This window comes from Pezoporus occidentalis, unplaced genomic scaffold (genome assembly GCF_034315485.1).
Source record: "Pezoporus occidentalis ecotype Australia unplaced genomic scaffold, CSIRO_AGI_Poc_V1 ctg126, whole genome shotgun sequence".
Taxonomy (NCBI): domain Eukaryota; kingdom Metazoa; phylum Chordata; class Aves; order Psittaciformes; family Psittacidae; genus Pezoporus; species Pezoporus occidentalis.
This window is the reverse complement of record NW_026913060.1, coordinates 1425752-1436069: the sequence shown is the minus strand read 5'-3', so window position 1 is coordinate 1436069 and position 10318 is coordinate 1425752. Positions and strand designations below refer to the sequence as shown.

Below are 10318 nucleotides of genomic sequence, written 5' to 3'. Positions count from 1 at the left end.
TATTTCCCTTATCATTATTGTTACTGGTGGTAGCAGTAGTGATTTGTGTTATACCTTAGTTACTCGACTGTTCTTATCTCAACCCATGGGAGTTAAATCTTCGATTCTCTTCCCTGTCCCTCTGGGAGCGTGGGGAAGGGGGGGGAGTGAGTGAGCAGCTGTGCGGTTCTGAGTTACCAGCCAGGCTTAAACCACAACACCTGACATTGAGAACACCAGAACTGTACACAAGCTCCAAGTGAGGTCTCACAAGAGCAGAGCAGAGGGGCAGGATCACCTCCTTCGACCTGCTGGTCTCCCTCCTTTTGATGCAGCCCAGGATACAGTTGGCTTTCTGGGCTGTGAGCGCACACTGCAGGCTCATGTTAAGTTTCTCATCCACCAACACCCCCAAATCCTTCTCTGCAAGGCTGCTCTGAATCTTTGCTACTGTTGTGCCCATGTGTCCCTTTGCCTTTAACCACGGAGAGCATAATTTTGTTTTCTGCAGCTCAAGATTTTTCTGCTCAGCAAGTGAGATGGTTGGCACAAGCCCTGACCATAAAACCAAATTTTAAAAACTAGGCTGAGTCCAGTCCTTCCTCTAAGGCCAGCAATGGCTTGTTGAAGCATCCATGTCACTGGTCATACAGACTGTTTGCATGTAAAACAGACAGTGCTATGCACAAACCTAGGGAGGGCAAAAGCAGGAATGACTTTAGTGCTGTACATGCACATTGTGTATTACATACACAGGAAGCGTTGCAGTTGCTACAGGCTCCATACAGAATGATGCAGCCGTGATAGCTAATACCTTAGGAGGCTGTGTCTTCTCCAGGCTCAACCCCTTCAGTAGCAGCATCATTTTTATACATCCACACATTTATAAAAAGTGGATATTGGAAGAACTACTCTTCTCCTTGTGCAAGTGATTTGATAGAGCCTAAATGAGGCCTTGCAGGAGTTAAACAGCACCAGAACACCAGACAGTTCAAGTGGGAATGAAGAAAAGTCATTACAGATTTAACCAACTGTGTAAAACCCCCAAAGCTTAGAATTAAAATCTTTTAAAAAGCCTTGGCTGGACTCACTGAGTCATCAAAATTTAAAGGCAGAATTATTCCAAAGGAGATGTTAACCAGACATTTAACTCAATGATGGAGAAAGAAGAGGAGCAAGGGAGGATTTTAAAAAGAAAAAAGTCCCTTCAAAGCCACTGATATACTTGGGCTGGTCAAGCTACTTATGGCAGCACTTCTGAGTGGCTGTAAATCCCACATTTAATCTGCACTGTGCAGTATGAGGCAAATACACAACTGGAAATGGTAGGGAAGTTGCTGCAAAAGGTGCTGGGTCACTCACATAGTCCCATTCCAAGCAGCTCGCCTCTCAAGGGCTTGCATCTAGCACGCCTGAGAGTGGTCCTGTGAGCTCTTTAATCCAAGGACCAAAGGCAGCAGCAGACATTCAAGGTCTGTCTGGGATTTGTGTTTCCTATGTTGTACCCACAGCTGCATCCAGAAATCACAGCAACCAGCAGGAGCAGTTTGCGATTGCAACTCTGGATACCAGCTTTCATCAATTCCTGACCCCTTCCCTCCCCCTGCCCCTTCATACTCTTCAGCTTAATAAACGTAAAGACTATTGCATTTCAGTGCTGGGACTTCCTCCTTGAGATTCAGAAACAGTTTAGTGAGAAACAGAGATACAGACAGCCCCAATTTTATCACATGAAAAGTCTCCATAAGAAAGTGGTTTGGGCATCCTGATTCATATTGAAAAGCTGGGGTCTAGTCCTTTCTTTTTCTAGCTGTTTTAATATGATCACATATAATTGAGCAGAAAATTGCACTTTTTTTCCCCTTAGGTTTCTTAATGGACACGAAGCCCTACAGGTTTCCATTCTGCTGATGGAGGTGAAAATGGTGCAAGCCTGGGGCTCTTCTCCTGAGGACTGCTCCTTTTATAAGCCAAACAAAGCTGGTCAGCACTCCTTCAGCTGCATCACCTTATGTCAGAAAATGTTGATTTAACAGAATCATAAAGTTTTGTAGAGCTTCACTAACTTTGCTGAGAATATTTGTAATAAAAATGTTATGGTTTAGTGTTTTGGGTTTGATAGTACAGTTTTCACTCCACAATAGCATCATGTAATTAAAAGCAGGAAACAGATGTTTATAATAAAGTGGAAAAGTTAAAACAGGAAAATACAGAAAATACGAGTTCTGCGTCTGGCAGAATAATATTTTGCATCAGCTCATTGAGACTGCATTTTAACTTTTCATCTCAATTTGCTTTTAAAGCAAGTTTGGAAGTCTCAGGCTAGCGCAGAGGCATCAAATCAAACTTTTGTGTCAACTTCAATCCACATTCATCCCTGTATCACATTCATCATCCAAAATTTATTTGACCATGAAAATAATGACAGAGGAAAACACTATTTTTTACTTTTGCCCAGACTTCCAGAATTAACAGGCAATTCCTGTGGATTGAGAAATCTGCAATGCCTGTGAAGGGACTTGGAAAATACACACAGAGGTCTCCAAGTCTGCTGCTATGGCCTCTTCATATAGTTCAAGTTCTCTGGATTGCAAGTAACGCAGTTGTAGATCCCGTGAAAAGCACACATAAGATAATATTGCTTATAAAGAGTTTAAGCATCAAAATTAATCACTATCAAGTAACAGACCACAGGAAGGGCCTTGAAGAGAGGAAGTCCACAGTACAGTGTAGTTTCAGACAGAGATCACCTTTCCGGCTGTCTCACACACACATGAGGAAACCATTTGTTTATACATTACTATTGTTTATGATAAATGGAGTGTGCTGTAAACCCAAGGCCGGAAGAAGCTGTGCAGCTGGAATAAGATGCTCCTCAGATGGTTGCTCTGGGGCGACTGAAATGTTTTTGCAGAGCTAATTCCCTCATAAATTGGTTTTATTCTCCTGGCTGAGGCTAATGTCTTCTTTTAAAGTTAATAAAAAGAACTCAATTTGCTGATTGTTCTGGACTGGTACTAGCAAAAAGAGTTGCTTAGGGACTCTGGAGGGGCCCAGACAATTCCTCAAAGCCTGTGCAGCTTGGATGCTAAGTAGTGACAAGCAAGGTGTTCCCTGCCTGGTATTTAATCTACTTTCCAGCATGCTGTCACATTAGGTGTCTTGGGTAACCCCATAAATGTCTGAGGGGGAGAGATTACAATTGACAGCCTCCTGTAGCAGACCCCAGGGCTTGGGGATTGAGAGAACACAATACACATTTATGCCAAAAGAACATGTTATCAGCAGGCATGATATGAGCTACAACATCACAATGGCACTCAAAACCCAGCCTCACCTAGCACAGCTTGATGCATAGTATCATGGCCTCCTTGTACCCACCCATCCCATGGGTGGGTACCATCAGTTAACTAGCACATCAGTTAAAAGTGCATCCCTCTGGTGAGCAAAGCCTGGGCAACCCTGCAAAGGTTTGCCAAATGAGGCCCACAGAGTTACATATAAAACTGATGCTCGTTGACAAAACCCATGCACAGGCAGGTATTATGCTCTGTCTCACCAGCCCCAGCTCTCTCACACGTCTAGAGCCTGGGAGCAAGTGGAAGAGCACCAGTATGCACTTTCTTGCTCCAGTCAGGTATGATAAAAGCTTTTCCCAGCTGCTGATCCTTACTGCAACCTTTTCGCTCCAGAGTGAGCACAAGCTCCTTGACTCTCTAGAGAGAAAGAAAATCAACCCCTCACCCAACACATACCTGAATGAAAATCCCAGGGGGATAACATGATCTGGATTTAAAAATCTGTGAACCTCCTTTTGATTTGTTTTCAGCACATCTTTCCTGGTGAAAAAAAACATGTCTTCTCTGAAGGGAAAAAAGTGCCAAAACCCTCTGTCACATTGGTGCTCTAAGCAATAGCATGAATTATTCAGGGCTCAGGGTGAGGTCGTCTTCTGAGGGGACAACAGGTCCATCACCAGCATTGCTGTGTATTCACAAAGATTTCACTCAAATGCCAGTGGGGATAGTAACAAACAGTGGATAACTGTTAAGTTAATCTTAATTGGTTAAGATAGCGCATTAACAGCAGGTTAGATTGGTTCAGTGATAGGACTGGAGAGCATTTTACAGGCATCGGTCAGGCTCCCAGTACTCCAAACTCTCAGCACCTTTTACCCGAGAATGCCATACAGAGTCATTTGCATGACACTAAATTTGCCAATGATCTGTTAGCAGAACATCCCTGGGGCCAGAAAAACCTGGGGCAAAGGCAAGAGCAGCAAACAGAGCATGTCCTCTTGCTGGAGCAGTGGCTGGATGCTTCACACAATCACACAATCATTGCAGTAGCCTTGCACTAACTGCAGCCACCACGCATAGGGGAGCTCTTATCTGAAATAACTGCAAAAGTGTCAAACCTACAGCTTCTTAAGTAGACGCAAATTTCTCTAGGCCCAAGCAGGGACTGACTCAAGGAAGAAAACTTTGGCAGATATCCAAAGAGACTGCTTAAAACTTGAGGCCTTTGGCCCCCCCTTGGCATTGAAAGGATCAAGTCCTCTCCTAATGCTGAGCACAGGGAATTCAGCTTCGATGCTGAGCTTAATTAAATAGAAATATGAAGTAAGAAAGAAAGGCTAATTAGATAGAAATGCAGAGTTACAGGATGTGAATGCTGATTAACCTAATAATAGACAATAATGTTGTTGAGGGGAGTTAAATGGTTTGTTTAATGGACGGAATGATCTATAGTACATAATATATAAAGTACTTAACATATACTTTATAATATATAAAGTACTTAACAGTAAACATTTAATTACCAGCTTCAGCCACATTTTTCTTCACTGTGCAGAGGAAAAGTGTTTCATAAAAGAGTTACTGGATGGAAGTAATTTATGCTCCTGCAAAAACGTCTGTATTGTGTGGGAAAGAGCAACAACACTTCACAAACACAGCAGAAGGCCTGAGACACACGGAGCAATGCTGGGAGCTGCCAGATAGATAGGAAAGGGAAAAGCAAAGTAAAATACCTGTCCTCCTGATGTAGTACATCACTGCCTCTGTGGGGAAGGATGTACAACCTTCCCTGACATGCCTGCCCATGGGAAAGAGGGCTTGGGAGGCAGATGAGCATGATTCTTCACAAGACAACTCGAGGAATAACTTGGTCACCTTTGTCACCACCTCAGTGTGTGTCACAGAGGAGCAAAGCCAACCTCTGGTAATGGGGAAAGCTGAAAGAAAGAAATGAATGCATCTGCAGCTAACGTGATCCTTTATGTGATCAGCAAGGGCAAAGCCATGGCCCAGCCACTAAAAAAACCCTGCCTGCTCCCAGCACAGATGTCCTTAGTATGAATTTTCCTCAGATTTCCTTAGAGGGACCAGAAGCCTAGCATGTGAAGGTGTTCATCACACATTCAGGATGTTTTGTACTGAGATAAGGTACTCACAGATTTTATGAGTGCCTCCACGTGGCTGGATTGCTCCTGTGGTTAGGCATGCATCACCTTCGCAGCAAATACGGCACATTCTGCAAAATCAATAGTCAGGTCTCTCCTGGAAGCCTCTAATAGAGATGTACAGTGACAATCCTGGGCCTTAGAGCAGGGAAGTCACTCCAGGAGGCTCTCACAGGTCTCTGAATTGGAGAAATTACAGTCTGCAGCACAGGGGTTTCCAAACACACTGGACTTCTGCCATAACAGCAAATATTGCGGCAGTCATACTGTGCCCTTAATGGGAACATGTCCCTTTTAGGGCACGGGACAGGAGGCTTGCACTGCTCCTCTTATTGGTGCAGCAGCAGCTGCGGTCCCATCACATTCACTTCACACCTTGAACTGTGTTGGGCTGACCAAACAACGTGAATGTGCGCAATTTAATTGTAATACCTTGCACTCCTGCTAGAGCTCTTCTTTCTCCTGCCATTTGCAAATGCAAAGCAGCTGAGATGGAGGCAATGACCTGCGCTCAGTGGATCTCAGCCCCCTGGGAGGGTCACCTATGGAGCAGATCATTTCATCCCACTTAGATTTCAAAAAACAGCCCTGTTTGTAGATCCTCATTACTGCATGGCTCTGCCACCCCCCCCCCCCCCCCCCCCGTGCCAGCTGTAGCATAGGTGGTACCTGCATTTCTATATATTAATTCATGAGAAAATGCTGAGACAAGCAGAATGCATGTGAAGAAGACACAGCCTCAGTAAAAGGGAGTGCTCCCAAATACAGGCAAAACATGGGATAATGCCGCTGCTAGGAAAAGAAAAGCTAACATTAGAGTGGGCCCCTGCCAGAGAGCTGGGTACCTGGCTCTGGTAACAAGGAAGCTCCATCACAGATCTATCCCCCTCAACATTAGAAATAAAAGATCTTCACCAAATACCTGCAACAAAACACCCTGCAAATTCTGCCCATCGCTTCCAGCAGAGGGCTGCGCCTTGCCCGATGAGGAGTGATGCCTACTCCATCAGTTACACCACAGGGCCAAAGAGAGCAGGCTGGCCATTAACTGTCCATGATGAGCTAATTAATCATGGACACTTGCCGCACTCCTGTTCCCACATTGTTATTAATGGCTCTGTGAATTGGGCCATGCAGCAGACGGGCAGAAGAGGCTCCTCCACCTGCTGAAGCAGAAATCCAGCTCTGCAAAGGGCACCGGCTACCCAGCCAGCAAATAGGAGAAAGTGCTGAGAGCTGCCCAAAACTCCCACCCGCTCCTCCTCAGGGCTGCAGAGTGACTCGCAGCTCCACACTAGGGCTCAAACTCTCTGCCACAGGGTCTTCCCAGGCAGAGTGGGCTTCCACTGATGGTCAGTCCTTGGACAAAGTTCTCCCGTCATGTCGGGATGCCATGGAGCAACTGACACCAGCCAGTGCCAGGCTCCTGCAGCATGTAACACCCTTACCCGTTCCCATGCACTCCAGTCTCACCTAGTGCAGCATGTGCTTCCTCCATCTCCAGAGGCTTCCTTCTCCAGCTGTGCTCCCAGAGCAAAGCCAGCTCTCCCTGCAGTGTGATGAGGGCTCTCAAGGTCAGGCCCAAGGGCCCCTGAGCCTGCTCCAAACACACTGCCAGCACTCATGTGGCAACAGCCTGCACATGGCCAGTGTACCCAAGTGCTTCTTGTTTGGAGCAAGAGAACATCACTAGGAATGAATTTTGCAGCTGAGCACAGGGAGCTGACAGTGACTTATGCACACTGCTCTCCCTCAGTTGCCTCCTCCCATTTTCTTCATATTTCTGGGTGATGGGAATGAAACTGCACAAGGGTGGGCAAACAGAAGGCATGCACAGAACCTCCATGGCTCAGGGTTTGCTCCTGCCCTGCAAGCTCCCAGACCAGCAGAGCTAGTCTGGCTCAGCCTCGCAGGAACTATTATTGTGAAGCTAAGGCAGAGCCCGAGTCAGCTACTGCAGTTTCAGGGGCACACCCTGCCTTTTACCCATGAGAGTGGATTCAGGTCCATCCCAGTGCCACAGAGGTGAGCGGCTAAAAGATACCAAACCCTCTGAGTCACCTGGAACAAAGAAGGCATGAAAGCACAGTCTGGCCAGCACCTCAGGCTGGCTCCGAGGCCTGCACGCCCGCATGCTAAAGTGGAGGACTCTGGCAATCTATTCATCAAAGCACTAATTGGCACCGATTTGCATCTGATCACATTCCAACCTTCGGCCAGCGCTTGACTATTTACACACCATGTCCCATGTGCAGCTGCACTGAACCTGTGTAGAATGTGGCACCCAAGGGAGTGGACCCAAAATATCCAGCTATGAACTGTGAATCCTTCTAATCCTGTCCCTCACGGGTCCCACCATCACTCTGGTTGAGGGGCAGAAAAGGGCATTTTCTTCACCTTTTAATAGGTGAAGAAAACGTCTCATAAAGACCAGACTTCAAAGCCAGCCTGGAAACTAAGAGCTCACCCAGGCATGCCAACAGGTCAAAGGGAGCTGGGAGATGTTTGGCCAGATGGGGTAGGATGTCCATGCAGTGTCATACTCCCACCAACAAATTTGCCTTACAGAATGAAGATCCCAGCACTTTGAGGTTAATAGCTATTAAAAAGCAAAGGTCTCACATCCTTCCATACATTGCATTTGTTTGGTGTTAAGTCCTCACAACAGACTAGAACAGGGACAGCTGCTAGTTTATTCTGCTGTTGTATTTGTTTAGGGAAGGACTAGCATCACCCTCTCCACCCCATGTGCTTGTAAGAATTCCCAGTCTTAATGGTGCCTGGACAAACCAAGCCTCTTTGAAGCTACTCACCTCTTTGAGGAGGAACAAGTCCTGAATTGTTCCAGCTTAATACAAAGGCAGGAAAAAAATGGGAGGGAGAAAGAAAACAACTGACACAGGACTTAAGATGACACAAATTATATTTCTGAACATCACCAAGAAACAAAATGGGACAAATCCATCTACTACTTGTTACTGGAACTGGGCATCACAGCTCTGAATACAGTGGGAACTGTTCAGCTTCATTTAAACAAAACAAAATTAAAATAATAAAAAAACACTTAAAACCCAAATGTTTTCAGGTCATTGTGGTTAAACTCAAGAGACTGATGCAACACAAGGAAAAGAGATTGCCAATACATTGCCAAAGTCTCTGCCATTTGATTCAGTTAAGGAGGAGCAATAAGCCCAGGACTGCATGTGGCAAGTTTTAAGTAGGGACCATTTATATGAAATGCAAGACTAGGGTCAGGATTAGCAGAGTGAAAACAGGTGAAGGAATTATAGACACAAGATACACCAAGGTATAAGTTCATACAGACCAGTCTTTGCAGCTGTACCTTCTCCATTCAATTTCATAAACAAAATTTCTGAAATAACTAATTCCCATGTGCCAGCTACAGACCCCAAGCTCCACAAGCACTGGTGGTACAATCCAGCTCTGGGCACCACACAGGACACCTTTCAGTCAGGAGTTTGCTACTCAGAAATGTCTACAACAGAGCATGCTAGCAGAGAGGTATCTGCACCAGTGCTAGGTGTGATGGTACTTGTGTGACAAGGAATAGCGTCCCTTTGGCAGCCTAGAGAAGAAAAGCTGTTGCTTGTTTTCCCTATATTAGAATTATCAAGCTGCACTGTGCAGGATTTACCAATGGACGTATTTGGGCATCTTCTAGCTTTGTACTTTAGGCTGCTTGGAAGTGCCCTATGCCTTCTTCATCCCAAAAGAGCGTAGGAAAGGCTGGGAAGGAGGAGGAGCTGGAGAGTCGGTCCAGATGCTAAAAAGTCACTGAGGGGACTGAAATCAGAGGCTACTATGTTAGAAACACACAGTCTTTGGCTGTGGAAGATAAGTAGCTCTTCTTTGGAAGGGCTAAGAGAGGCACCTCTGTATCCTCCAGCAAAGGACATTCACTGTTTTGGGATATGGACTGTACAGCATCCAAACATCTACAATAGTAGCAGAGAGCATTCAGTCTGGCACAGAGCAGGACAGAGGAAAGTAAGCTTGGTATCATTTGCAGGAGAGACAGTTGTTATTGTATCGACCATGCACACCTTGACTGCTCACATTTCGTTCTCAGCATTAAAGGTTCCAGAGCGCCCTGGAATCAACAACTGAGGCAGTCAGGCCATCAACCCAAAATGAAAATGATAATGTATCATCCCTCCATCCATCCTTCCTCAGCATCTCCATAGCCTTGGCCCTTTTCCCTTCAAAAGGCTGTTGCAGAACTTCACTGATCTGTCATCCCAATTCCAGGTAGAATATGGAGCCTTCACACCAGGTCATTAAAGAGACCCCTTTGACTTGGGGGTGTTTGCTTTGGCTATGGTCTTTGGATAGTGGGACAGGACAGGTTTCTGCAACTCTGAACAAAGCTTCAAGGACTAGCTCTGAGCATCTGGAATGAAGCTGGCACAATCACTTTTACTGCATCACCACAGCCAAAAAACACAAAGATGGTAAAAGCAGACAGCTGAGGAATGCCCATGGAAAGTAGCACAGAGTATGTAGGAGTCTCACCTGGAACACAACACATTCATCTTTACCCTGGGACCTTTTTCTAATGCTAATAAAGATATATTACTGACATTGCTAAGATACAGAAAGAGGGAAAAAAACAATGCCTTTTTTCTTTCTTATCAGTTGGGTAAACAATAATTGCCACTGCACAATGAGATTAGGCTCAAATTGGAGTAGCATCATAAACCTATAGTCACAAATCTGTAACCAAACAGAGAATGATAAAGCAAGAATATCTTACTAAACCAGGCTACAAAACCAGTCTACAGGCTACAAAACCAGTCAATGGCACAGGGTAAGAGATGCTTTGATTGTTCACCCAGTAAAACAATAAAATGGAAG

The 10318-nt window shown here is 45.3% G+C and overlaps 1 long non-coding RNA gene across 1 annotated transcript; it reads right to left on the bottom strand.

Moving 5' to 3' along the window:
• Positions 1–4689: 4689 nt before the first annotated feature.
• Positions 4690–10239, bottom strand: LOC134158145 (uncharacterized). Its single transcript, XR_009962609.1, has 2 exons — positions 6917–10239; positions 4690–5985 (listed from the first exon to the last, which is right to left on the bottom strand). It is a non-coding gene; the product is annotated as an uncharacterized LOC134158145 (long non-coding RNA).
• Positions 10240–10318: the final 79 nt, after the last annotated feature.